This window comes from Anas acuta, chromosome 17, assembly GCF_963932015.1.
Source record: "Anas acuta chromosome 17, bAnaAcu1.1, whole genome shotgun sequence".
Taxonomy (NCBI): Eukaryota; Metazoa; Chordata; class Aves; order Anseriformes; family Anatidae; genus Anas; species Anas acuta.
This window is the reverse complement of record NC_088995.1, coordinates 12,001,072-12,028,738: the sequence shown is the minus strand read 5'-3', so window position 1 is coordinate 12,028,738 and position 27,667 is coordinate 12,001,072. Positions and strand designations below refer to the sequence as shown.

The 27,667-nt window shown below is 46.1% G+C and overlaps 1 protein-coding gene across 2 annotated transcripts in view; it reads right to left on the bottom strand.

Moving 5' to 3' along the window:
• The window catches only part of GALNT9 (polypeptide N-acetylgalactosaminyltransferase 9), a 428,403-nt gene extending 402,937 nt beyond the window's left edge, over positions 1-25,466 (bottom strand). For both annotated transcript variants that reach the window (XM_068653695.1, XM_068653698.1), the window contains exon 1: positions 25,314-25,466. The gene's annotated coding sequence lies outside the window, so the exon portion shown is untranslated. The remainder of the gene's footprint in view (positions 1-25,313) is intronic.
• Positions 25,467-27,667: the final 2,201 nt, after the last annotated feature.

Below are 27,667 nucleotides of genomic sequence, written 5' to 3'. Positions count from 1 at the left end.
GAATAATTCTGCATGTAGTTCCTCCTCCAGAAGTTAGTGGCAAGAAGATTTCAGACACAGACAGGGGTCTGGGATGGCCCCAGCTATACACTCAGGCAGCCAGGCCCACTGGGGAGGTTTTTTCCCCACTGGCCCAGGGACCTTCTAGTGGAGTTGACTAGAAAAAAAGTCGCATTACCATGCTGGCACTTGCCACCGCTTTGCGCAAAGGGGTTTTAGAGGCACAGAGGAGAATTAAGGATTTAGTGGTGATCTGTTACTAGCTGTCTGCCACTGTCCCTGTAAAACATCTCTACAACACAGCAGTAAAAAGTAAGGAGAAAGAAAAGCTCCACAAAGTGAAGTAGCTGATCTCTGACAGAGGTAGAGATTGAAAGTGTCCCACCACCAAACACCTCAAACCATCACGGGTCATGCAAACCACCACAGGCCCAGCTCACCCTTAGTCTCCATTAGCATTACTCCCTGCTTGGTTTTCAGCTTTACTCCCAGGAAGTTGAAAGCCCAAAGCAGAGCAGAAGATACAATTCCTTTGCTCTGGACACTTACTGCATTATTAAGCACAGATTTAAATAAGGTTTTCTAGCTGTATGCTAAAATTCCACCCCCCACCCCTTTAAAAAAAAAAAAAAAGGCAAAAGAAGACAACTTTGCCTGAGGGAAACCACTCTTTGTTTTGGCTTAACTGAATTCCCATTAATTTTATAAGAATGGGGAGGGGGAAGGGCTTGCGTCTCCACAGATTTATAGCCTTTTCATGCCAACTGGGAAGGAAATTCTCACATGCTCATGTAGCATCAGACTTCTCCCACAAAGCTCATATTTACAGAAGAATGCAAAGTTCCCCAAGGGAGTCTACAAACTGATGAGACTAGGAGGATCTGTTATTTATATTACAGCAGTGCCCAAGATTTTTGGACATTGCGCACATGGAGGGGAAGACACGGCCCCTCCCTCTCCATGCTCACAGCAAATTATTCACTTTCATGGAAATCAGCATGAGCTTCACGTGTTTTTCTGGAACAGAGCTTGTTAGTTCACACACCCCAGAGGCAACCTGATGCCTATGTCTGGCCACCCCAGCAAACAATGAGCCTACTGATTCAGACCCGAGCTTGCCAAACAGGACTGTGGTCAAACAACACCAGAGCCACGCCGTGCCAAATGCACCAACGTGTGCTGGAAAGGACACCATGGAGCTGGTTGCGAAAGAAATGTGTGTATAATCTGACTGATTTTACGAACTTGGTGAATTCCTGAGAGTATGCTGAATCAACCAGCTGCTGACAGAGCTGGTGTCATCCCTTCTCCAGGCCACAAATGATTCATCCTGGTTCACGCCACCAGTTTTCCACTTGCGTATGCTGGGGGGGCACAGGGCAAAGGAGAGGTTGCAGCACGATTTGCCCTAGAGCCAGAGCACACCATCCTTATAGGAAATCCCTTACTGAAGGGAAACTAGTAGGTTCACACACACCTGAAAGCACCACACTGAGCCTACAAAGGCTTCTAGAATGAAGAGGGCTCATACAGACATTGACTTTCCTTTAATTCACTTGGGATTTGCCCAAAGCATCTGGTGCAGATACCACGATAGATTTCTGAAAACATCTACCCACAAAGAAGAAGAAGAAATAAAAACACAGAGACTGTTCGCACTAAGGAAGGGACCAGGATGGGTGGGAGAAAAAAGGAAAGTCCCAGCGAGGGTCAAATGCAGAATGCCCCACTGCAGGCTGGAAAGTCCTCATCCTGTCTGCAGTGTGTGCAGAATGCAGAAGCCATGGGATTACAATTACAGAAAGGGAAGTTTGGGTTAGAATGAAGAAACCCTTTCTAACAGAAAGAACAAAGGTTTTGAGTAGGAGAGCCTGTGGCACCTTGGCTTTGGAGGTCTGCCAAGCAACCTGCAAAGCCTCTTTCGAATGCAGGTCACCCCATGCAGGCTAGGAAGAAGGATCAGACAGCTTCACGGGGTCCCTTCCAGTCCTACCATCAACAGGGAACTCCAGGAAGAAAAAAAAAAAAATTAAAAAAAAAAATGGAAACATCTGACAGTAGAGCAATTGATGAGCAGACCAGAGAGGTGGCATCCAGAGGAGCCCACTCAGGGGACCACCGCATCACGGGGTTTGAGTATGTCTGTGCCATGACTAGGGACCAGAAGCAGCACAAGTGGGAAGGACTGTGTTTCTGAAAGCCCACATCTTGCCCGGGGCAACTCTGCACACAGAGTTTAACCAGAAGTGCTCTGGATCCCAGAACAAACCTTCACACAGCTCAGCTTATCCTACAGGTGATCTGAGCATCCCTGCCCTGAGGGCAGCAGACAAGTGCCTACCAACCTCCTTTCTTCACCAATTCTAACTTTTTCTTATTCCTTTTAACTTCTGAAAGGAAGCACAGCCTGTTGTCACACAGAGGTTTTATGTGATGAACATTTGTCTTTCTGCCTACAAAAAGCTGCCAAATCGTAAAGCTCCATCCTGTTTGTAAAGCAAGCCCTGGGGTATTATTTTTCCTAAAGTCAATGATGTCACAGAAATACTACTTGAAAACAGAATCTAAAATTACACTCTTGAGTGCAACACATTCTGGAGTTTTCGTTGGCACTGCTAAAATTGTTCTGTTGTGTTTTTCTGGCACAGGCCACAGTCAGATAATTGCTTGGGGCTAATCTTCAGAAGGCAAAATATACACAACCAGCACAATTCCACTTCTGCTCCATGTTCTATTAAGAAACAAATATTCTCCACAGCGTGAAGTCGGGCTATCTTTGCCAGAAAAGTGTACTAAATGGAGCTGAGTGAATTTGGGGAGTGGGGTAAAGATCGCAATATTGGCATTGCCAAAAGCTTTTGTGAATTGTGTGTGTGTTTAAAAGGGGGTGCAGAGGGGGAGCAGGCTGTACCGAGAGGTCCAGCAGTTTTGTTTAGTCTGAAAGACTTCCAGTTCCCCCCCTCAGAAGCATGAATGAACAAGGCAGAGAAGGGGACACCTAGGCTATTTACCCCACTCTGGCTCCAAGCAGAATTTCGTGGCTCTTCCAGACCAGTTAAATCAGCCATTTAAAGCCCTTTCCACCTCCTAAATTTACTGGGTTATAAATGATTTGCTGCCCAGCATTATTCCACCCTATTCCCAGTAGTAGGAACTCAGTGCCAAGAAGCAGAGCACATGAAGCCAGGGTGGTGAGGTGGCAGCAAGCAGTGCCAAGTCCTGCTTTCAAGAATATGCTTGCAGCAGCACCAGGGTAATTGGCCAGCTCTTGTGCAATTTAACCAGATATTCGCTTTACCTGCTCTGGCAGAAATAACCACCATGTCCAGAAGACCAGTGTTTTCACTCAGACTTTGCTGCTGAGTGAGCTACAGCCACTTGCTGTACCTCCTGTGTGTGCCCAGATATACCTTCACATCAGCCTTGTGCATGAACAGCCTTGTATGAACTACGCAGTACCCACAGTTTGATCCAGGATATTATTCTCACAGGCCTAACAGTTAATAAAGCTGCATAATTAGCCTCCATCTAGAACGAGAGGTTTTACAGGAAGAACACAACAGTAAAATCTTCAAACAAATATATTGCAAGGTCAATGAATATGAGAACTTAAGCACCTAACCTGGATCGTTAGAAGTCATCCATGACATTTAAACTGACAAAACAATAAATGAGACTACTATAAGAAAGACAAAGCCCTGGTCTCAGGGTGAGAAAAATGAAGCTTGGCAAAACCTGGCCGCCTGATGTTCAACCAGCATTTTTGGTTCTGCATGGCAAAGTTCACATTCCTTTTTGGAAAGCAAAACAAGTCTGGAGGAAAAAGAAATGGGGAGAAACACAGAGGTTCCCACCACCCTTTGTATTCCATATCATGAGATGTTTTTAAATCAGTATATTTAGTACCAACAGTAACTTCCCACAGAAAGCTAACTTGCTCCAACTTCTGTAACTACGAATGCTGAGCTAGCTTCTGAGCCCCAAACCTGAGCAACCCACCTTGCAAGAAGGCCAGCAAATACCAGCCTTCAGCAGAAACCAGCTTCCTACCTGCACAGTTGTGGCCAGACACCCTAATCCTTCATCCCCCATGCATTAGTACAATAAGTAATGTAGGATCCTATAGGGGGAAACCAGCAGGATGTGAAATCTGCTTATTTAGGTGCGCTGCCAAGGCTTCCAGAGAAACCATTCCATCCTCCAGCCAGCTAAGATTTCTAATTAAAGTATGAAGAAATTCAGCTTCAGCTGACAGAAAAGGGCTCAAAATAACCACAAGCCGTGGTAATTTTGGATTCTGGTTTCTGTCATCCCCTCCAAAACTGACACTCCAGCATGCGGTTTTCATGCAGGAGAGGAGTTGGGTTCATTCACGATAAGGCCCTGACACAGGATATTTAGTTTTGATCTTCAGGGATTGTTTTAGCACATTCTAGGAACAGACAAAAGGAAGTTACAGGACCAATTTCAGTGATTTAGGAGAATTTACACACAAACCCATCTTCCCAACACAGCACTCTCTGGTTAACACCAAGCAAAGTACAGCCAAAGGAAAAAAGTCTGCTTGGGGCCCAGGACAAGCTCAGTGAACAAGCTGACAGCTCCTTTCAACCCCAAGCACTGGACTAAAACCAAAGGCCCATAAGACATTTTGTTTGCTTTATTAAAAAGCCCATACAAATACTCTAAAAGTGCAGCGATGTGCATCTGTCAGATGCCAGTGGTGACTACTTTAGGTGTCTCCTGAGCAGCACCCCTACAAGCTGGGACCTTCCTGGGGAGCTGCAACGGGTGACAGCTCTTCCAGAGCAGCACAACTCTCTGGCTACTTCCCTGTCTCTGAAGAAGACCTTCTTAATGCGTGCCTTTCCTCAGCATTTATCCGAAGGGCCCAACGTGTCCAAGATAGATTAATATTTCAAATAAAGTCCAGTGAATATCCTCAGAGATCCCCGAAAGAGCTGGAAGGAAAAAGGATGCTCTGTGCTATTTTAACTGCTGGACTCATCTGAGGCAGATTGTTGCACCATGAGGTAAGAAAACTCTCTGCTTAACTGCAGGCCATCTTGCTTTCTTATTTTCTTTGTGTCAGGCTTGGAAAAGCCCAAAAAGAGCCACTCCTGCTTTATTTTGGCACCTTTGTTATTGATCCCAGCTGCAGCCAGATATTGCAGAGCTGTGGAAACATTAAAGGGAACTGAAACACACTTCATCAAAATCCAAGCCCCAAATCTTTGCAGTTTGGGTAAGCATTCAGGTCAGTTGTTTCATCTAAATGCTGATGCTGATTAGAATAAGCAGACGTGTAGAGGAACTACACTCACACCCTGAGTGTGCAGATACGGAGGGAACACAAAGGTCAGGCTCCGGCCACGCACCCTCTCAGTCACTTTTTTGGTTTTGCCCTTCTTTCCCTTCTGACCTCAGGCTGGGAGAGAAGCACAGTGAATACCTTCAAAGCAGCCTCAGCACAGGAGCACAAGTTTCAGGAGCCTCCTGCAAAATCCAGTGCTCACATGCTTTTGATTCCCATCCCCAGGTTCAGACAAGCCTCTGAATTAGATGCCAATCCAAACTGACCCAGAATCCCAGGCCTCCAGGGCTTGCCCAAGTGCAGTCTGTTATAACACAGCCCTTATCAGCTCTATCCATAAGTGCAGGCACCGTGGAGCTGCTCTGGAGGAGCTTGGTCAATAGCACTCCACAGAAAGTTCAATTTATAGGCACACACGGGCAGCCAGCTTATCTCTGGGGTGAGAAATGGCATCAAACCAAGGGGAAAGGCCCCCACACGCATGCGGTACGTGCCTCCTCCTCCCAGCCTGATGAAGAGTACGACCTGGCTTGTGAGAGTCCAGCTTCAAAGCCAGGGAAGCTGCAGGCAGGAATTGCTGGAGCATTTCAGCCTTTCACTGGGAGCTGCTATCTGCATATCATCGAGCTGCACTGTCACATTCACGTTTCCTCCAGCATCACAAGGAATTTCACTGCAGATGAGTGATGCTCTCACAGAGACGGATGTGTGGGAAGGCTGCACAAACAGCACGGCTCCACCAGTGAAGTCATTGCTGTTCCAGGGGCACAGGGGAAAGGCTGTGAGCTGCTTTCCTTGTCCCTGGCTCCCACAGGTAGGCAGAAGATGACAGACGGCAGGAAGGTCAGTGCTTCTGCCTTGTAGTCTGATAAGGAACGTAACAGCAACAGCCTACATGCATAGCTACAGCTGGTCAGGAAGACTAACAGCATGCTTTTTTATTGCAAAATGTCATTTTGTAATGATCAAAACTCTGCAGAACAGTTTGAGCAGGTACTAGACTTGTCATAGCCAGAAACAGCCTGCTACCCTCCCATGGGACAGCCTACACTTCTCAGTGCTGCCAAAACAAGGACTTGGACCCACTTCTAATCACTGGCAACTGCTGTACACACCATTCACACTCATTTAGAAGTTCACACCTTCTCAGAGCTTGCTCTATCCTTATTTTGCAGATGAAAGCTAACAGAGAGCAAGCAAGTTGTGTGAAGACCACAACAGGAGGCGAAGAGAAAAGTGTCAGCTTTTCTCGGAAGCATCCCACCCCCTTGTCTCCACCAGGGCAGCCAGTCTCTTCAAGACAAGTGCTGTGTTACAGCACCAGGACCTGGGTGAGGAAGTGAGGGAGGAATCAGCGGCCTCCTGAGCTTGCACGGCTGGAGCAAGGGGACCAGGCGGCCCCACACACGGGCTGCAGCAGCAGCCACCCTCCCTCTGGTTCACGTGGGTTACAGCTGCTTGACACGGCTTTCTCACCACCTCCCAGGGGAGTTCGGTGACAGTCAGGTGGCAGCACAAGCGACAACACAAGCTCACAGCGTGCAGGGAAGGTAGGGCAAACAGGGAAGGTAGGGCAAACCATGTTTAACCCAACCGCTGTGCTGTAGCACTGCCCTAAGGACACGTGCTGTAGGTAAGAGTCCTGTTAAGCCTAAGGCTGTGCAAACAGCAGACAGATGGGCAGCTCCTGGTCCAGGGCACAGGTTATTTCAGTTGAAGATAAACCAATGGAGGCAGGAAAAGTAAGTATGAAATGAAAGCAGGTAGCCTGAAAGAAGCAGTCCTTGGATACCAGCCACTTATTTGCAGATGGCATCAGCCTAAAGATCAGTTTAAATCCGACCTCTTGCTACCATCAGAGATGCTGGCCTCGCTACATCCCCTGGAACAGCTCTAGGGCTTGTGCAGCCATTCTCCAAGCAAAAATACACTTGAACAAAACACCCACTCCCTGTTCCAGCACTCAAGTAGCTGCAAGAGAGGGACCAGAAATAGAGGCACACAGGAGAGTGGGAGAGCTCCTCTCCTGGTTTTGGTTTTAAGATAACACTGTGGACAAGAGAGGTGGTCCTGCTGCCATTTACTGGATAAGCCTGTTCCTGGAAGCACCATGTGAAGATGTCTCACTTAAGCATGGCACACGGGCAGTGGAAGATGCATCTCTGGCCAACAAGAGAAGAGCAGGATGTAGGCGAGAAGGGAAGCAGCTTATGGTAGAGGACTGGAGAAAGGTAAAGTGACGAAAGAAACCAGCAACTTTTTGCAAAAACATCTGGGAATGCATTTGGTGAATGCACTGATGATGAGGGTGGACATCTCAGGGAGATGCGGGGAGCTGGAGCAACAACAGAACCATGACATCAAACCTGGGGTGACGTCTGCCTCTGGTGAGAGCAGCAAGATTGTTTTTGCCACTACTGGAAAGAAGACTGCTGTAGTCAGGAACAGAGCTGCTAGGGAGAAACAGAAAGAGTAAAGAAAATGCTAGACTGTAATCTTGGTGGGTTACAGATAGCGGCTAAGGAAGGAGGAACAGTCTGGGGAGAAAGGCCAATGCCTTTTTTTATCATGCTGATTTTCTGGATGTTGTAAGAGCCCTTTGGCACAGACACCCTCCTGAGGTGGGAAGATGCAGCAGCAAAAATTGGAAACCACTCCAGTTACCTGACTGTCCAGGTGTGAAATCCAGAGAGCAGAAGGACCAGCACAGACAGAGGCAGAGAACGAGCAGGTCAGATCTACTGGGGCTTAAAACAAGAGACGCCTTAGAAAGTCAAAATGAAACATGTCTGTTTATTGATAGCTCTTTGAGTCTGAGCTAAATTTAAAATCAAGAACACTCAAAAATGAAACGTTCTACTCAGACATGGTTATTTGTACAGCTTTGGTTAACACCCTTCCTGGCAGTGAAAGGCGCTTTAATGTGGTGGAGGCAGTGCTAGGAGAACACTGCTGTGTTGTTGTAGCCATGTCTTCTCCAACTTAATCCCTGCTGATTTCTGCCCAGAGCGTCTCTGTACAGCCCCCATCCCCAAAATCAGGGACCCCAGAAGGCTGCCCACGTATCAGGCAGTCTAAGTCAGTCAGCAGCACTACGTTACACCCCGACCAGCATCCACAGCAGTGCCCCCAGTACAGCCTGGTAAGCTGGGAGACAACCCCAGAGCTCCCTCAGCTCCACCTAAGGCTGAAGAAAAGGATGCCTCTTTCCAGTAAACCCAAGTCTGTTACTGCAGAGGGTCAAGACAGGCTCCTGAGAGAGTCACAGGCTTCATGCTGTCACTCATATTAATGATGCAATGCTTTATTAATTGGAGTTTTCCTGAACAGCATGTGTAGTATCAGTGACACTCATAATTAAATAGGCAGGCAGCATTTTTTTTTAAATGAGCAGAGAGTTAATTGAATTCTGGAGTCCCTGTGATCAGCTGTGAAATTTATACCTGCAATTTGTGCAGGCAGCAAGAACTAGAGCCTTTGGGGCCTTGTTATTCATCAAAAATAGGCTGATTTATTTGTGCCAAGTATCTCTGTAGGAGGCTCTTGGGCCCGATGTACAGTCACTTTCCTCCAATTAACCTCCCTGGCCTAGAGGGAAAAGAGAATTAGACATCTGTTAAAAGCACAAACCTAGTCTTGAGAAAGTAGGCACTTTTCAGTGGAAGCCAGCTCTCATCTGAGTTAACCTCTGGCCACCAGGAGTTGAGGAGTTCCCAGCATGAAATATGTCATGAACAGCCGAGACAAACTACAGAGCTAAAGTTTAAGTTAATCACAGATGATAGGAGGTGGAAGGGACCTGGCTTGAGTCAGCTGGGCCGGTCTTCACACTGATTTTTTTCTGTGAACATCTCTAATGTCTGCTTTAAGTCTTCTACTGCTGTTAGTACCGTGACAACTGCAACCCTCCAAACATCTCATTTTCCTTTCTCCTGGCTCACCCCACATATAAATCCTCTGGAGGCATACAACCACTTTCCAAGACTGAATTAGTTCCTTATCGCCGCGTAATTTCTCTCCTTCCATTTCCCATCTAGTCTGTACAAAACTCAATTCCTGGGAGACAACACTGTGGTCAGCTCTTTTCACGCCACCTTTCTTTGAATTACTGCTAGAGCTGGGTGAGTCTCAGTAACACGGCTGGAATTGTTTCTCCTTTTTCGTGTCCCGTAGGCTGGGGCTCAGTTCGTACATGCACTCAGGAAGCTTCGCAGCCACGTGCTGCTTTGGGTCACCACCTCAAGGACCTCAAGCACAAGACAGAAGCTGAGTAGGGGCTTTGAAGGCTGGAGCTCAGTGCCTCCAAGCTGCCCAAGGCCTTTTTCAACCTTCTCTTAGAACTAAGCATTGTTCAAGGGCAACAGCAGAGCCAGAAACCAAGGACATCCTTGTTCAACCGATTTTCCAGTCCAGGGCTAACTCTGCCAACAATATGACAACATTGTTCTTCACCGCTGAAGCACTGCACCAGCACGCATCAGCTAATCCCCCTGAAGTGTGCGGGAAATAGCTTGGACTTCTGCAGCTGGCGTTTCTAAAGCCTTCCACCAGAAGTGGCTCCAAGGCATAGATTGATCTGCCACGTGGACTTTCTGGAGAGCCCACAATGTAACTATTTTTCTGTGGCTGAAGTACAGGTCAGGATTTATTTAATAATGTTTGATCTTGGACTTCTTCTGTGAAAACAAAATGGCACCTGCTAGTCTCAAAGGTGTGCCAGAAAAGCACTGCCGAAACGTCCACTTTGCATCAGCTTTTTATCCTCACCATGTTTATTGCTACTGAGCCTGCAATTTCTTTTTCTCCCCTTACGTTTGAATTCCTTTAAGTGTTTAGGGTTCAGTTTACAATTTATTTTGATGGTCTTGGATGGTCTGTCACCAATCCAGGAAAGTCCATTACACACCCAAGTCTACAGAAAATCATAGGGAGCCAGCAGGACACCTACCTGGAATAGATCTTCTCCCCTATCTAGCATTACTGGTGGTTTTTGAAAACAGACAAAATAAAAATAAAAAAAATAAAGCCTATATTGACAGCCCAATTAGCTATTAAAATCCATCTTTCCTCATGGCTAAACGCAGCCCTTTAAAATGAGCAGTCAAGACTTGTTAATGATTCTTGTAAAGATCTTTAATGATGCCCTAGACATGAACATGACAAGTATCTATGTAAAAACTGTTTGTATAGAAACTGGTTTCACAGGAAAACTGTTTTATAAACAGTCAGAAATCCTTTATTTCAACTGGTATTTCTTGATAAATGAGTTCAAAGTAAAAAGCAGCCTCACCACCAAGCACCACAGATGTGTGTCTACAAAAGGAGGCAGTGGCAGCAACTGCTCCCAGGGGCCAGCCTGGGAACCTCTCAATACGGATATTTAGCGACCTAAGAAATTCAGTACTTTGCAGAAATGGGATTTCCATACAACTACTATAACCTGTCCTTACTAGATAGGAGATCCGGTAGATTAAGATTTGTTCTGGTGATTCTGAAGGTCTACAGCAATCCCATGAAAAGAGAGAGCAATCTGTAGGAAATGAGCCATGCTTTAAGGTAGGATGCTTTCAGCAGGGGCCTCAGCAGGTGCCTTGCTTGTTAAAGTGGACAACAACAGACCAGGTCACTTCTGCTGACCCAGGAAATTTCCTGTTGCCCTACTGCTCTGTGCACACCACTTCTCAGAATCACCTGGCTTCACGTTCACCTGCTGCCGACGGTGCGTAAGAACACCAAGCAGCAGAGATGCCATGGTGTATTCTCAGAAAAGGGCAAAATACACGTATAACAGTAGAGAAATATGTGACAGGAACCAAATGCTTAAAAGTATGAGACTAACATGTACACAGTTAGGTTTAAAAAAAATTTAAAAGCCACAAACAGAAAGAGGTTACTATGGCTTATCAAATAGCTCCTCATACTTGCAGTGCATGTAAAGCTGGATTTTGACTCCAGGAATTTAAGCACACTATTCAAATGCACTTGCCTCAGACAAGTTCCAGCAGTAGACGAGAGCTATTTACACCAGCGAGCCCAACACCAGCTGCCAGACTGCACCAGGCAGGGAGAGGAAGGTGCCTTCCATGTCCATGAGTCACCCTCCCACCGCGAGCCAGCCAGCTGGGACAGCGAGCGTCACCACTGGCACCGAAGGCTCGCCTGGATCTGGAGGCCAGGCTCTGCAGACAATAATCTGGAATTGGTTTGGCTTTTGGAGCTGCCTTTCAGAAAGTCTCAGACAGCTCACTGACCGCAAGGGCTAGGCTAAATCCACGCAGTCAGTGCAGAGACGTCAGGGCACAGACGCAAAAAGGAAGGGGGTGTTTAAAGGACTTTGTGGCAAAGGATCCTCAGAAAGATTTTCAGTGTACCAAAAAAAAAAAAGTACACACACACCTCCATGTATACACACACAATGGAATCAGAACATTTACTATGAAGTTATTTATGCAACCTCTGTAGGCTTAGTCATAGACAAAAACATTGCATCCATCTGTCGTGCTGGATCAGATAACTGATCCATCAAACCTAATAAGTGCTTCTGGAAAGGAGAAAAACATTCTCGCTTAATTGTGCCTCTTAAAGACGCAGCCTCTCTTCTCACTCTGAGACAGAGAGAAACAATCAAGGTCCAAAACGTCTGCAAGTTCTCAAAGGTTTCCTTCAGGTCTCTTCAAACACGCAAAGCAGCAAGAAATAGAGAAGAACATGACGTCCCAGGCAGAAGGGAACCGAGCAGCCCTGACATACCTCACAGCAGGTCTCGGGATGTCTTCAGCCCAACCAAAACTCCTGGTGGCTTCTTCTCCCGAATCAGCTCCACGGCCCACACAGAGGCAGGAGCAGCAGCCGTGCCCCTGCCCTCCCACAGCCCCCGTGCTCCCCCAGGTGCCCCTCCAGGCCTGCACACAGCTCTGCAAAGCAGAGCAAAACCCCAAACCTGCCCTTTCCAGGTCTGGGGGGAAGCTTCCAAAGGTGCTGCTCAGCCCAACCCGGCAGGCTGGGCAGGGAGGGAGTCTGCCACAGCTGCCTTCAGTTTTCCCTGAGGCTCTGAACCTGCTCCCCCCGGGCTGGCAGCCAGAGCCGGAGGGCAGGGGGATCTGGCGCTGGGTGGGGGTCCCCAGCAGGCGAAGCAGGATGGGGCAGGGACACCCCCAGCCCCGTCACACTCCGAGCACCACTGCTGGGGGCGAGCTGGGGGCACAGGGGACCAGAGCCCCCTCCCCAGCTGCAGGCCCACACGCACCCCCTCAGCCCCCCGGCCCTGCTGGCTGCCTGCAGCTCCTCAGCCCTCGGTCTCCGGCCGGTTTGCCACCAGAGGGGGACAGAGCACTGCACAGGGTGGCCGGCCCCGGCAGCCAGCCCACGGCAGGGCGAACCCCCCCCCCCTCCACGCTCCTTGGGGTCAGCGGTGCCAGGAGGGATGCTCCGGGTACCACGGCGGGTCACCCCCACTCCATCCTACCTCGTGTAGCCCCTCCAGGGTGACACAGAGCCATAAACCCCACCGAAAGGCGGAGGGGAGGCTCCACTTGCTCCTCACCCTTCCCCACCTACACGGGGTGCTGGGTGGGGGTCTCTCCTTCCTGCTGGCAAAGCGACTGCAGGGGCTGCAGCGAGGTGGGACAGCACGGCCCCATCCCATGCACCACCCCCAGCTGCCCCCGACCCCTGATCTTCACCTCTGCACCATGGCCCGATGCTCTTCTGCATCGCCATCCGAGCAAACCCCGCAAATAAAGTTGTTTATTTAAAAGCAGCTCTTTACCATAAGTGACAAATCATTATTTAATTCCTTTGGTACTCATGGAAATAACATCAATCAAAATGAATGCATCTGCTAGCTAAATATGAATGTAATCATCCATTAAAATGTTAACATTTATGAAAACTGTTTATTAAAATAAAGTGATAAGAATCTCATTGTGATTTGACAATCAGCTAATGTCCCCTTAAGGCAGAATTGGAACACTTGATGTTTGGAACCAGATAACATTTTAAATGCCCCATCAGCTTATAACTCCAGTTATTCTAAAGCGTGATTAAGCCTTCGCACAGCAGCCTGGAAGAGGAGGGCCTTTTTAAAAAAAAAATAAAAAATTCTTGTGCACATACATTGCAACACAAACCTTCCTTTTTCAGCCATGTGTACATAAACCTAAATCAGAGAAACAGCCAAAGAGGTGAGCACATGGAGGTAAACTGACATTATACCAGGTGGTTCTGCCCCACCGCATCTAGTAGGGGTCACAAAACATCACAAAGCACTAGAGTTGAGAGCAGCTTTCCTGCAGGCATAGAGGCACTGGGAGAGGCTAGCAAAGGAGCATCCTTGCTACCCAATGGTCTGTGCCCAGGGAAATAGTGACGGGATAAACGAGCCATCCATCCATCCAGGTGTGCATGCAGTACATGGATGCCCTGCAGACTGCACTGTGTTCTTGTCCTTGTGAACATCCCAGCTGCTACATCCATTTGGTCCTGCATGCTGGAGTCCTCTACCTCAAAACCAACCTCATTTCCTTTTCTGAGAAGGGAGAAATTATACGTGTAGTTAGATAACACTTAGCTGTAAGGCAGGCTTGACGACTACAGGCAGGTTTCATTTTGAGTCATACTTTCAATTAAGCACTTATCAGGTCTGCTTCCTTGTACACGAGCCTCAGATCCCCAAGAAGCTTGCTGTGTACTGAGAGCAGTGTACAGGAACCACAGTGTGTTCATTGCACAGAGATCTTTGGTCTTCCCTGTTCCAGCACATTTTCAATTTAGATTCACATATGACTGCGACAAATCCAGTTGGCACCTGTTTGCTACATCTAGCATTTCCCCAGACAGCTCTGAGGGGATCCAGTCACTGAGCTCCTACTATGCTTTAATCTCTAGACTAGCTCAGGCAGATCTCTGTAGAAATCTCAGATATGCAATTGTCCTTTGACAGGTGCAGTTTGATCCTAATGTACTATTTCCACTGCAATTAATAATGAATCATAATGCATATATCTTGCAACAACTAGCTCAGGAACTAGACTATTTCCGACACCCCTGAAACTGGTAAGCTTAGTCATGAAGTCCTCTGATGAAATATCAACCTCTTCCAATACTGAGTGGGAAGAAGGGAATTTTGTGTCTTAATCTGTTTTAGTATGCACTCTAAAAATCTTAAGGATTCTTAACACATAAATAAGGATGTTCTCTATAAATTTCTAGGTTTCTAACTATTTCAGTTGAATTTAGTAAACAATAGCTCCGTAGTTCCCAGTCGATTGAGCTATGAACCCCCAATCACCAGCAATTCATTACATGTTAGCTTTAATAAGATAGATCCAAATTCCTGTGATAACCACGAGGAAATTGTGAGAGCTGTCTTTGTCCTGGAGAATTTCCACTATCATTCAGCATTAGTCAAGCACTAATGGACATTAAAAAATAAAGAATTGCTGCAGACTGTAAAAAATACATCATTTCAACTTTCCCATGTGACTGAGGCCTTGAGAAATTGACTGACATAGCTATAACAAAATAATTAGCCTGATATAGCTGTGCCTGTATAACTTCTCCACATGGACACTCTATTCTAAAATTTAAGTGACTTTATTACAGGATAATTACTCAAGGACTTTAGTCCAGAATGAGGTTCTGCACAGGAGAGTTTTGCCGGTGTGGCTCTAGTGATTTAAATTCACCATACTAAGCAGGTGAATTTTGCTGTGCAGACTCTCAGGAGAGTCTGCCAGCAGTATTAGATAAGACATCCCAATTCTGTACTATCTGAAAATTGAACCTCTGCACTGCACTGAGCGCAGCATGCCATTTTGCATGCACTCTCAAGCAGGTAGGGCATCTACCTCCCACAGGAACATCTTCTAGCACCGTGGAAGGGAGGGAAAGCAGACATCATGCAGCTGTAGAGAAAGAAGTGGGATTTGGTGAGCAGAGGGTCACATTTTTTAAGTGTGCTTTCAGCTCTATTTTCAAATACGAACATTGGATGTCCAGCCTTTCCACCCACTTGCCTGCACTTCTGGCCAGAAAAACACATCTCTGATGCCAGACTTGTTTTCCTTCCTGGTGTTCCACTAATGCTCTTTCAGAAGTATGCAACCCTTACACGGGTTACATCTGGCCTTTGAAAAATGCTGCGCTCTTAGCACATGATATCAATGCGTGCTGTCAAAGCCTCAGTCTTCAGCCCTCTGACCAGCTGCTGGCTGTCATCCTGATTTGGCTGAGTCACCCAGGCCACAAATGATTCATTAAAGCCACCAAGGATCCTCACAAGCCGCATTCTTTGAGCGAGACTTCACACGCCTCCATTAACAAATGTCATGATTCGGGGTGTGGAGACACGGTAAGAACCTCAGACTTGGGACACCCGAGGGATTCCTCCTCCTTGCACTAATTAGCTCTGCTACGATCCAGCGGGTGCTAACTACGGCAGCGCAAACGAGCCACGTCTCGCCTGATCTCAGAAGCAAGCGGCCCCAGCCTCTGCGCAGAGACCACCCGGGAGTCTTGGGTGCTCCAGGCACAGAGTCATTTACCATGTGTTTGAAATTGAACTAGTGGAAAGATCTTGTTCAGTCCCAAAACACAGCTGAGCTAACACATAGGAATCAAAGGAAACAAGCAGTCCTATTAACAACAGAATAAGTGAAGCCTGGCTTGCTGCACATTTGTCTTTCAAAGTTGAGCTCCTCTGTGGATCCCTCCATGCCCAGAGGACAGAGTTCGTGCCTTTTCTTCAGTGGACAAGGATTTAGCAGGGTCTCCCCTGCCTGTACAGTGTGGTACATTTCCCTAATTGTAGAACTCACTGCCCTTATCAAATTTGCCTGAAATCAAACAAAAAAAACCTGTCTCCATTGGAAATACTAAGCACTACCCATTGATGACTGCAAACAGACTCAGAGGATAGGAACACAAGAATGATTTTATTTGTAGAAGTTCAAGGTCTTCAATTCATTTAATCCCTGTATCTAAGACTTTCTGGGTACACAGGCAGGTGAATTATTATAGACTGCTCCAGCACTTCCCCATCTGTCAGATGTGAATAGTATCTCCCTGCTCTACACTGGTGTCATGAAATTTTAATATAATAATCATAAAGGCATCTCAAGACCAGGACAGAATATTTATGCCCAAATCAGTTTTCAATGGTAGTAAATCCTCCCATTTTAGCTCCACTTGAAAATGAAAAGGCTTGCTCATGGAAATGTACGTCTCCTCAACAAACAGAGGTTTGGCTCCACCTGTTTAACGAGTGAGAATTAGGAAATGCCCAACATTTGGAGCAGATGAGTACTGGCCTTTAAATGAGATGTGAACCAATCCACAGGATTGCTCAGGGGAGGATTGGGCTGAACCACAGGGATGAATTATTTTCCTGTGAAACTGCCCTCTTAGGCCCCAAATCAAGAGTAGCAGCCATACACGGAGCTTCCTGTCTCTAATGAACTTTCTTGAAATTATTCCTATTTTGCCAGAAGTTTTGACACTCCCCATACTGGGCTCCTACTTGCACCATAAGCGAGTTTTATTGTCACAAAGAAAAAACATAAGAGGTTCTGCAGCAATAAACAGAAAGGAAACACTGAACAACTTGTGCCTTGCAGCTAAGTGTGATCCAGGCTCCGCTGCAGTCAGAGCCAGGAGTCCCGCTGACATCAGCGAGGCAGGGATTTCACTCCTGGAGGCTTGTTTGCACTTGTGTTTTTGTGCTAAGGAGGCTGGGAACCCATGCTCAATAAGGTCAAGCAGGTCTAACAAGGGCAATGCGATGCTCCTCTCCCCTTTTGAGTGCAAGGCACAGCGCGGGCCACTGCAAGTGCCTGCATGTGAATTATTTAACTGTCCAGCCGGTTATAAATAGCACAGCATTCCCCTCGCCTTTCCAGCCTCTGAATGTTGTTAAATGGGCCGTCAGAGCCCAGCCAAGCGCCGAGGTCACAGCCTGGGCTGCACATGTGGCCGGGGTGCGCGGGATGCCAAGGGCAGGGAGCAGCGTGTCGCCACGAAGCCCGGTTCCAGCACGATGATATCAGCCTGCTAGAGAAAAGCGAGGCAAACTGAACATTATGGAGCTGCCAAAGAAAACACTGTCTTCACAATGAACAAAAGTCTGATTAATTATTAATTGCCTGCCAGCTAATTAGCATTCCCTTGGGCAGCTGTCTACAGAATGCCTTATATTTCCAGCCCACCCCAGGCCAACATCAGCTATGCAAATGGCTCTGGAGCGGAGTTAGGAACTGATTTGTTGCCTGGAACAAGTTGCTGCTCTCCCCATCGCCTCCTGCCACCCCTTCTTCCTCCACCCAGGGGCTGGAGCTCATTACAGTGACAGCTCAGGAGAAACTCCCTGTTCTGATGAATCTCTGCCATTCCTGGGCAGCCTGCGCTTTTCCAAGGAATTCAGACATCTCCCACCAGCCTTCCTAAGGCGAGGACACCCGTGGTGCCCCGTGCTGACAAGCCTTGCTTGGCTGCTACGTGGCCGGAGAGGAGGAGGAGCAGCTCCAGGCTGCAAGGAGCTGATGAGTGACAAAGGCAGGGACCACATCTCGGCTTTAGAGCTGAAGGCAGCATTTAGGGAATTCTTCGTTAGCTAATGCTTGCATTCAACTCCTATTAACGTTAATGGGACTTACGCACATGCATCAAGGGCAAACAGACCCCTTATAAAAGCAGAAGCATAAATTACAGCTAAGTACAGGCAGAGCAAGCCTTCAAGTTGCTGTTTTACCATGCTAAGGATGTACTTTCCATTTTAAGACCACAGTAGCTTTTTTTTTTTTTTAATGGAAAGCCAATGCAGTTGGTGAAATACTGCAACAGAACATGGCAGTGTCTCAGTCTGCCATCACGCCGATAGGTAAAGGCTACCCAGAAACCTCTCCAAACTAGGATACTAGTATTACAATTCCAAGACACATAACTCAGGGACATATAACTCAGGGACATATTTATCATGCTGCCTTTGCAGTACAGACAAACCCTAAAGTGGATTTGCCATTCTCCCTAAGACCTTCACTCAGCCTCTGTACTCATAGCTGACACCTGAGTGTACTCAATTCTCATCCATAAGATGAAAACGTGCTTGGGAGCTTAACAGGACAGCAGGCAAAGTTCGCAAGGCAAGATGAAGGAAACAAGGACCAAATAGAGTGGTCTTAGGTATCAAGGCTGACCATCAGCAACCCAGTGTGCCACAGAAGAGGAGCTGACCTGGAATCCAATGGCAGTAATGGACATCTATCCAACATCTGCACCAGAGTCCAGACTGACATCCCAGGTCCTGAGTTTTGAGGAAAGATCACGTCCTTTTCAGCAAGACAAAGGCTGCCATGGCAATTGGAGAAGCTCTCATTCACAGGAGCGTAGGCTCATGGGACAGAGCCGTTTCCTAGTTTGTTTATACATTTGCTAGCACAAGGAGTCCTACATCTAAGACTGTGCATCCCAGCTGCATGTAAACATCATAAACAGCCTGTTTTCCTGCCCAAAGCCATAAGACAAGTGCTGATGCAGCAAGACAACAGAGATAAGGAGGGCAGTTGTTTTCAGGCTGAAGGGCCATAACACCTCCATGGAGTTCATATGTTTTAGGGCAAGGAACTTGATCTGCCATGCAAAATATGACAAGCCCCCATTACCACAGCCAAAATCTTATCCTACAAGGTTTACCATACCTGCCACCTAGCTGTACACCCCACTGTGCCAAGAAGGCAGCACATCTGTGGAGTACAAACCCACTAAGTTACAACTCTAGACATGGGATAACCCCCTGGAATATACAGGCACTGCAGAGGAGCAGAAGGTGTTTTTGTAGTACCTGTTAATGGCTCTGCAAAGAACATACAGCCACAATGCACAGACAGATTTTTTTTTATTAGACTGCATTTTCCTCACGTACTTGAGTTATATAAAGTACATAAACTCATAAAGTCCAACTAAGACTAGCATAAATCAGAGAGAGCACCGCTGAAGCCAATACAGTTGCACTGGGGTGAAAGTGGCATAAATCAGAGCCTGATCAGGTACACATTTTCTTTAAGGTAGACAGACCATTAAGTGGCTTACATAGACTCCTTATCACATTACAGTTCTGTAAGGTAAATAACAGCCACCATGCACTGTATGTAATGAATTGCAGCCTGCAACACACAACAAATGGCCATTTTTCTCCGGGAATCTCAACTCTGAGCTCTGAGACCAAAAATAATGGGCAATATTCTCCAGCATTCATGTGTGACATTCCCATTAGTATTAACAGGAGGTATGTGCCCAAAGTCAGGATGTATTCATCAGCAATCTGAATTGGGTATTACGGATGCTCCTGATCAATGTTCTGCTTTCCTCCCCAGCAATGATCCTCCTAGAGAATAGCCACAGCTCTTTCCTCACCTTTGCATAGCACTTGCACAGGAAAACATGTATACAGTGGCAGGTAGAGCAGGAATCAGAAGCAGGGCAGCCTTGTACCAGTTACCTCTGAATGTAACACACCCCTCCCAGAGTATCCTTTCTCAGCCTCGCACACTTTCAGGACTCGAAGGCCAGATAGTAGCTTGTAGCTAAAGCCTGAAAAAGGTGAACGGGGAGGCATAAAGTGACCACAGAGCCACAGGGCTGATCAGCAAGAGTTAGTGAAGCTGAATCCCTGACCTTTTACTCAAATATTCTGTTACATGCTACCACCTTCCTACATTTACCCTGAAAGGCTATAATCTCCAGTGAAATAACCAGTGAAAGAATATAACAGTAAATTTAGAGATGAATTTTACAACATAAATGCCCAACCTGCCTGCTTTCCTCCCCCCAAAAAGGCCTCTGCACATGTGTTTCACCATTCTCTGCTTATTTTTTGAATTACACTTCAAGATGACTTAAATATAGAGCTCAAGCAGGTGCAACAGGCAAACAAACTGTAGCTGACACCGGCAGAGTGTGCACGTGTACACAGCTTCATTAACAAGAACAAATTGCTTCCTGCCCTGAATTGCACCTAAGGAGATCCATAAGCTGGTTCAAAACTAAATATATGCTGCGGCATATGTGCTTGCTAAGAAGATCATTAGAACATAGAGCTTAGGGAGAGTGGTGTGGCATGAGAAAATAAATACAATATGCAGTGGAATCTGTGCAGGAGGCAGGGAGTGAAAGACAGAGGCGATGCTATTCCTGGCCTGCCCAAGCAGAAGGACCTGGCACTATGGAGTACATCACAGATAACCAAAGGATGAAATTCGGTGCCTAACTTAAGCCATTAGATCTCAAGATTTTGGAGGTATGAGCTGTGCAATTAAAAGAGGTGTTTTTAACAAAGACTTACATCACGACAGTAATACCGAGTGCTTGCAGCTCTAAATGCAGGGGCTTAGTCCCGGAGTTACTGGTCTGTGGACAAAATGCCCGAGTGCTCTGTCCATACCTTTGACAAGCTGTAATTAGTATAATAGAACAATGTAAACAGGACTCCGAACTAAAAGATAACTGACAGTGATACAATAGAGGGGGATCCGGGGAAGCTAATCCAGAAATTCAGTGTGCCCCCCCCCCCCCCCCCCCCTTAAGCAAGGAATTTGAGTGCAACTAAAAATAGAAGGTGAGACTATATGACAGCTAAATTGCCAGTGGTAGCTTAGCATGGATTCGGTTACATTGCTCAGCGACCCTTAGTGAATTAAATAGATTGAAATGCTAATGATAGAGTGAATTCCCAGTACAGAGGTAGAATAAAGTAGTCAGATTATGTTTCAGACAAGGTGAGTTCAATGGCAGCAGAGAGATCAGAGTTTGTTTGGATCAAGGGACAAAGGTAATTTGTCTAGATCAGGGCAGAGAGATGCTGCTTTAAAGCTTCTGGGCTCCCCCCACGTTGAGTAACACTCCAGAACGGCGCAGACCTGTCAGCCATTTCAGCGACTGTTACCGAGTGTGATTTCTATCATCGCTGGAACATTTTTCACTGGTCTCAATATGTTCTTAATGGCATTGTCATTTATCTCCTAATTAGTTAAATGCTACTCTGATGACAGATGTGTGATGATTCACCTGGGCTGTCACTCAGGCTATACTTAACATTCGCAGTGAAATTTGTTGCAAAGCAGTGCAAAATGAGACAACTGGGTATGCTAAGGGTGTGCTAACTAACATACAGTTTCAGTGGAAACATAACCGTGGTACTTTTTTACTCTTCGGTATCTACGGGATCATATACCATGGCATCACAGCTTCAGAAGCATTCAGAGGGTCATCTTCACTGCTCCCCTAAAAGTCAGGAAGCAGCATTGCCACTCTGCCAACAGACCTGATCAAATATCTCACCTACTGTTATAGGCACTGTGAGAAACAAAGTTGTGTTTTGGCAGTAGAGAATTACTTTTCTGTATTCCAAGGTAGTTGTGTAGTCATAATAAGGAGAAATGCTAAGTAGATAGGTGGACAGTAGAAGGCCTCACTGTTCCAAAATTAGGTAGAAGCTTGAGAAAAACAGGATGAGCAGTGTGAGAACAGTAAAACAAAGATCACAAGTTCTCAAAACATAAGAAAGGAAAAATTAATGGGTTGAAAATAAAGAAACATTTGTACACATATGCTAGAGAGGAGCGTCGAGTAACCTGTGAACCTGTAGTACTCAGGCAATGAGGAAACAGGGGAGGTGATCAGGTGTTGGGTAATAGGGAATAAAAGGTTAGGACATGTTTACTAAAACGTGCTCCTGATCGACAGGATGCCCGCCATTGCAATCACAAATAAAACAGCTTCACAGAAGATCCTGTCCGAAGAACATTGAGATGATTCTCAGAGGCACAGACTATGCCCAGGCCTCCTGCTTAACAAAATTTATACCCTAGGCCAGCAATATCATAAAGTGATACCCACATTGCACACACACAAAATAAGTACTGAGCCTGGAACTCCATCCAGGGTTCACCCATTTAAAACAACCCTGGATGCTCTCCAGAGTGGGTATATTACTACATAAATTCCAAGATCAATTTAGCTTTAAACAACTAATCCATCCCTTCTCATCCAAGGTCACACAGCAAGTCAATGACACTAGATAAAAAAAAAAAAAAAAAAAAAGAAAAAGCACTATCCTAGCAGTAAGGACAATTAAAGACCTTCTTGACAAGATAGGGACCTTGCCATCACCCAGAGCTTTAAAAATGAGATTAGGCATCTTTTTAAAGGATGTGTTTCAATTCGCTACCCATGTAATATGGGATAGTTATTCTCATAAGACAGCGACATTGCAACATGTCATTCTACTATCAAGCAGTGGTGTCATAATATTTCAGTGTCAGTCATCTGTTTCCATTACAATAAATAAGAATTAGGTAGTCTACTGAAGAAAGAGCTATGCAAGTGTATGTAAGGTTGGGGGAAATTTAACTTGTCGTGCCCACAGGAGTTTCTTTTGTTATAGCTTACAAAGATGTGAGCAGGAAATACTAGCTCTTCTGATGGCTGTGCTTTTAGTCTAGGAACCAGACCTCACCATCTGGTCATTGGGTTAATTAGTATGTAAGAAGAAGAAAGAAAAAAAAAAGGAAAAGAAAATAAGATTTTCCAGAGTGGTAATTCAATTTAGGTTGTTCTGTTTCAGTGCTGAGATACAAAAAGGACCAGTTTTCAGATGGCAGCTGACTGCAGGAATTAGTCCCCGTAAGCCAGGCAGGCTGCATCGAGAGTCATTTCTTTTTCAGACACCGCACATGGGATGGAACCTCTGCCTTCCTCTTCACTGAGATCAGTTCTTGGTTTAGTCTCAGTATTACTACAGAAAAAAGACCATGTGGGCAGTATTTGGGAACTGCATGAGACAGCTTTGATGACTGCCTGTGAGCCATCATCCTCAGTGTCCAAGGTTAACAAGAGTTTGGGACCAATTTTCCCCTGTTATACCAGTGAAAATCTGATTAACTGTAGTCACTGAAGCACAGAGAGGCTGACAGCAGAGCCTCACCCCTTGTGGTTCCAGGCCTAAATGAGATTCAGCAAGTAGAAGTAATTCTTGAGAAGCAGAGCCCTGATATGCTCTCCATTCATAGTAACAGTCCACTTTATGCCAAGTGACTCATTACCATGAGTGAAGGGAATGTGATTCAACCAGAAAAGTAGATGTAATTTGCATAGATTACTTTCCCAGTTGGTCTCCATGCGGTGGAGTTACAGGGACTGCCTTCACATCAAAAAAGGATGGTCCCATGAGTAATTCTTTGTTTAAGTATTAAGAGATAAGAGATTGAAGAGACATTTGGATATGGCAGTCTAGATGAAAAACATTGCAAAGAAGGAAGCCTTTTGTTACATTTATTTCTAGTGTTGTGGAAGAAAAATTAAATTAGTATTTGGAGGATGCTTCCAACACCACTGGTGAAGTGAGGAAGAAATGTTTCTCTTTGTAGTCCATGGATGTCTGTGCTGGAAGAAACAAAGAGGAGAAGGCCTCAGAAAGGAGTTGGTTCAAATATTTGCCTTTGTCCCCCAGCTGGGTGTCATTTGCTTTTTTGTTCAGAGGCAAAACCACAATCATCAGCCCTTGTAGATACAGATATCACTGCAGACCCTGTGGCTCCCTTCCTTAAAGGAGGCAGTACACAGACTTGCTCCTCACTTTGGATTCTGCAGCATTTCACGGGATGAAACTCAAAGATAGCTTTCAGCATTTATGTATCAGACCATTAACCTAAAATGAGGAAGCAATTTCACATATAACTCTGCAGTGAAATGTAGCAACTGCAGCCAGTAGTTTATCATTTCTTTCACTGAAGTGCTTACTGGCAGAATTACGATAGGAATAAGCAACTGGTTCCAGTAAAGTCATGAGGACAAACCCAGACTGCTGGCTTTCTGCATAAACGGTTTAATGTGATAGGGCACAGGGAGAGCAGAAGATCTGTCAGGAAAAATAAACAGGAAAGAAAAATATTACTTCGGAATAACTCATCCCAAGTAAATTGAGCTTTCTGAAGCAGCAGCATGCAAACTATTGAGTTTCAAGAGTTTCATCCTGGCTCCAGGCACTGTATGACGCTTCACTTGACAAACAAGCCAAGCTCAAGAAAAACAACCTTGCTAGATTAACGGAGCAAGCAGGGATCAGGGAGAACTGCAGTGACACACAGCTCACCACATACAGTTTGCAAGCAGTCAAGCTTTGGACAAGACAGATAAGCATACAGACCTGAAACCCAAACAACTTATTTTGGAGTAGTTCAGAAATCAAGCCAAAGAATTTCAGGGAAATATTTTCAACAACAACAAAAAAAAGCACACAAAAATAAAAATTCATCAATACAAAAAAATCTCAACAAGCGTGCAGAAGCAAAGTTACACCTCCCTACACCAGCACAAAGCCAACAAGCAAATCAGCACCCAAACAGACCCTCCATCTTCCATCCCTCAACCTTCCATCCACAGGCTCAAGTCTCATGAGGTTTGCTCCATTTCTTATCCTTCTGACCTGGCTCTGAGATGGTTAACTTCCTAAACCTGTGCCACTGGAAGAGGAGGTTCACCACTGCCCTCCTGGAGGACAGATAGGATGTATTATTGAAGGGGTAGGTAAAGTTATACCACCTACAAGGCACTCCCTTAATCTGCCAGATCATTCCTCTTGAACTGCGTATAGGAAACCAGCTGGAAATTAATGATTATGGAGTGGGTTGATGAGACTGACAGGATTAAGGCTAATCAGGAAGCATTACCAGGGTAGGTAACACAGGTATGTGACCTGTCATCATCCTGGGGCCTTATAACATTGTGTTTATCAAGCAGGGTCGCTGTGTACCCTACAACCCTATCTGCACAGCCCAGACACTCCTGGAAAGAACTATGACCTCCTTCCAGGTGGCTTCAACTCCTTTCTAGGAAAACCAGGGCTCGGGAGATGACAACAAATATCAGTCCTCTCCCAGCACAGAAGCATTCCCAGTTCCCACAGCCCAGACAGCCCCAGAAATCCTATTATTACCCTTCGCATTCTTACCACGCTGTTCAAACTCCTTTGCTTTCCCACAGCACTTTGGCTGTGCTCCCAGCCACACTGGATGTATTTGTTTGTAGACAAGGCCCCACGAGTCCACTCTCAGCAAGAAACATCATGCAGAATCCAAGCACAGAGTGAGGATGCAGAAAAGATCCCAGCTGCTTGAGAGCTGCCTTTTAAAGGGAGGAGCGGCGCCCGTTCTGGGAGAAGCTGCAGCAGGAGAGACCACACAGGTGAAGAGATCAGTGCTTACACGCAGAAAGGTGTGGGCTCTCCTTCACAGCTGGCAGAGGTTCAAGAGCTCTTTGGAGATCTTTGTTCTTGCTGCAGGCAAATTGCAGCAGGCCCACTTCCAAGGTGCGCTTAGTAGCATGAACTGAAATGTCAAATGATCCATGTCAGACAAAATAAGCTGATAGTCATGGGTTATTTTAATGTGAAATCAGCTATCTTGCAGCCAATTCCAGATATAGGTAGTCTCTGCTGCAATCAGAATTTGGGAGCCAGCAGGCCCATCCCTAGCAATCTTTTTCCATGTCTTCAACTCCTTTGGCTTGTCCCCCCTCCCGCCCCAGCGAGATGGACAATGCCCAGGACCACACACTGATGTTCTTGCCCTGAGAGTGTTTTGCAGAAGGGAGATGTCCTTTCTGCCCCCTCTCCCTGTGCAGAGGGGCCCTACAGGGACTGTCATGCAGGAAGGTGGCATTTCTCGCACTATCAGCTCCTTGGCTCTCCCTATGGAAAAGCTTTGCTAGCCTTTTTTTTTTTTTTTTTTGTCCCTTTCAAAAGACAGGAGGGGGAAGGAAAGCAAGCAAGAAGCCCTTGTAAGCACTGATATGGCCCTGAGGGCTTCTCCACATTAAAGCTGATACAGCAGCGTAACTCCTACAGGCTGCTATTGTGGTCTGTGTTTGCACTCTCTACTCTTTAATTACAACTGTTGTCGACAACAGTTTACAAGACCACTTGCAGCTCTGTCTTGGAAATCAATTCAGATGTCAACAGTTACACTGAGAATGGGCTTAAAGCAAGTGGGTAAAGGCCATAAACTTGACACTAGAAAATCTCCAAAAAAAAAGAAGAGTCAGACTTCTCAAGGAGAGCAGCGGAGAGGCCCCGTGACCAAAGGAGTCTGGGAGACACCAGCCTCTGCTCATCGAAGTGGTGCCTACACTGTGCATGTGTGCACCCAGAGGGTCAGTAGCTTTGTTTTCTTCTGCAGTGATAACATGAATTTATAACATGAATAACTATACATTTCAGAAATAGGATTAAAGCTGTCAAAGTAGCAAAACTTTGTATTTTCGGCTCTTCTGAGGATCTGTTCCAAGCAAGCTCTGGTTATGAGTGGTAGTGGCTGGAGGGCTCATCTCCAACCAACACCTCCTGGGGCAGAGCTCCATGAGGAAACAGGAGTCAAAATGTACTAGGTGAGAGTTAACAAATGGGGAACTGAGGCACAGGAAGATTAATAATAATGATACTTATAATTTCTTTAATGCTTTAAGTGGTCCACACCCTTTACAGATGTTGACTGCTCGACCCCCACAATACCCTGGGGAGAGCTGACTGACTATTATTATCCTGTTTTTCACAGATGGGGACAAGGAGCTGAAATGTGGTGCTCCCAAGGCCAAATAGTTGAGAACTGCTGAGCGTAATTCTGTGCTTCAAGTCTGCTCAGGTGCTCCACATCCTGCACAAAAATGTCCTAATAAATCCCCTTCTGACCAAGTAATATCACCAGCACCCCAAGTGTTCACCCTTGCTGTGCTTACTCCTCATGCTTGTCTTACCACACCACCAACTTATTGCTCTGGTGCTGCCCATGACACTCACATATTCACCTGCCTTTTCCCTGCTTTTCCAGCAGAAGGAGGACCACGCAGGGCTGGGAATGGGGCTGAGCAATGATTTTGAGGAGAATGTATAGAAAGAAGGGAAACAGCTACCAGGCAAGGTTGACATAAGACCAAGTAAAATCAGAGTGGAAGATAACCAGTTTGCCACCAGCAGTGAGCTTCTGGAACAGAACTGGGATAGCAGTAATGGAGGCAAACATACAAGGACAAAGAAACCTCAGCCAGTCTGTGTAGCTTTAAAATGGAGCCTGATAAACGTATAGAGATGGTTATCTGGGACCCATGGGATCAGAGCTGCTGATGAAGGAGGTCTCTCCAGCCTGGTGTTCCCTCTGACTTCTGTGAAAGCACCGGGCTGTTCAGCCTACAGCTGCCAAGCTCCATTTCGTTAAAGCTTTGGCTGCCAAACAGAGCTGGGGCACTGAAGTGGTGTCACACAAATTGTGTTGCATTTGTCAGCTTACCTCTTGCTGTGTTCCTGGTGCCTTG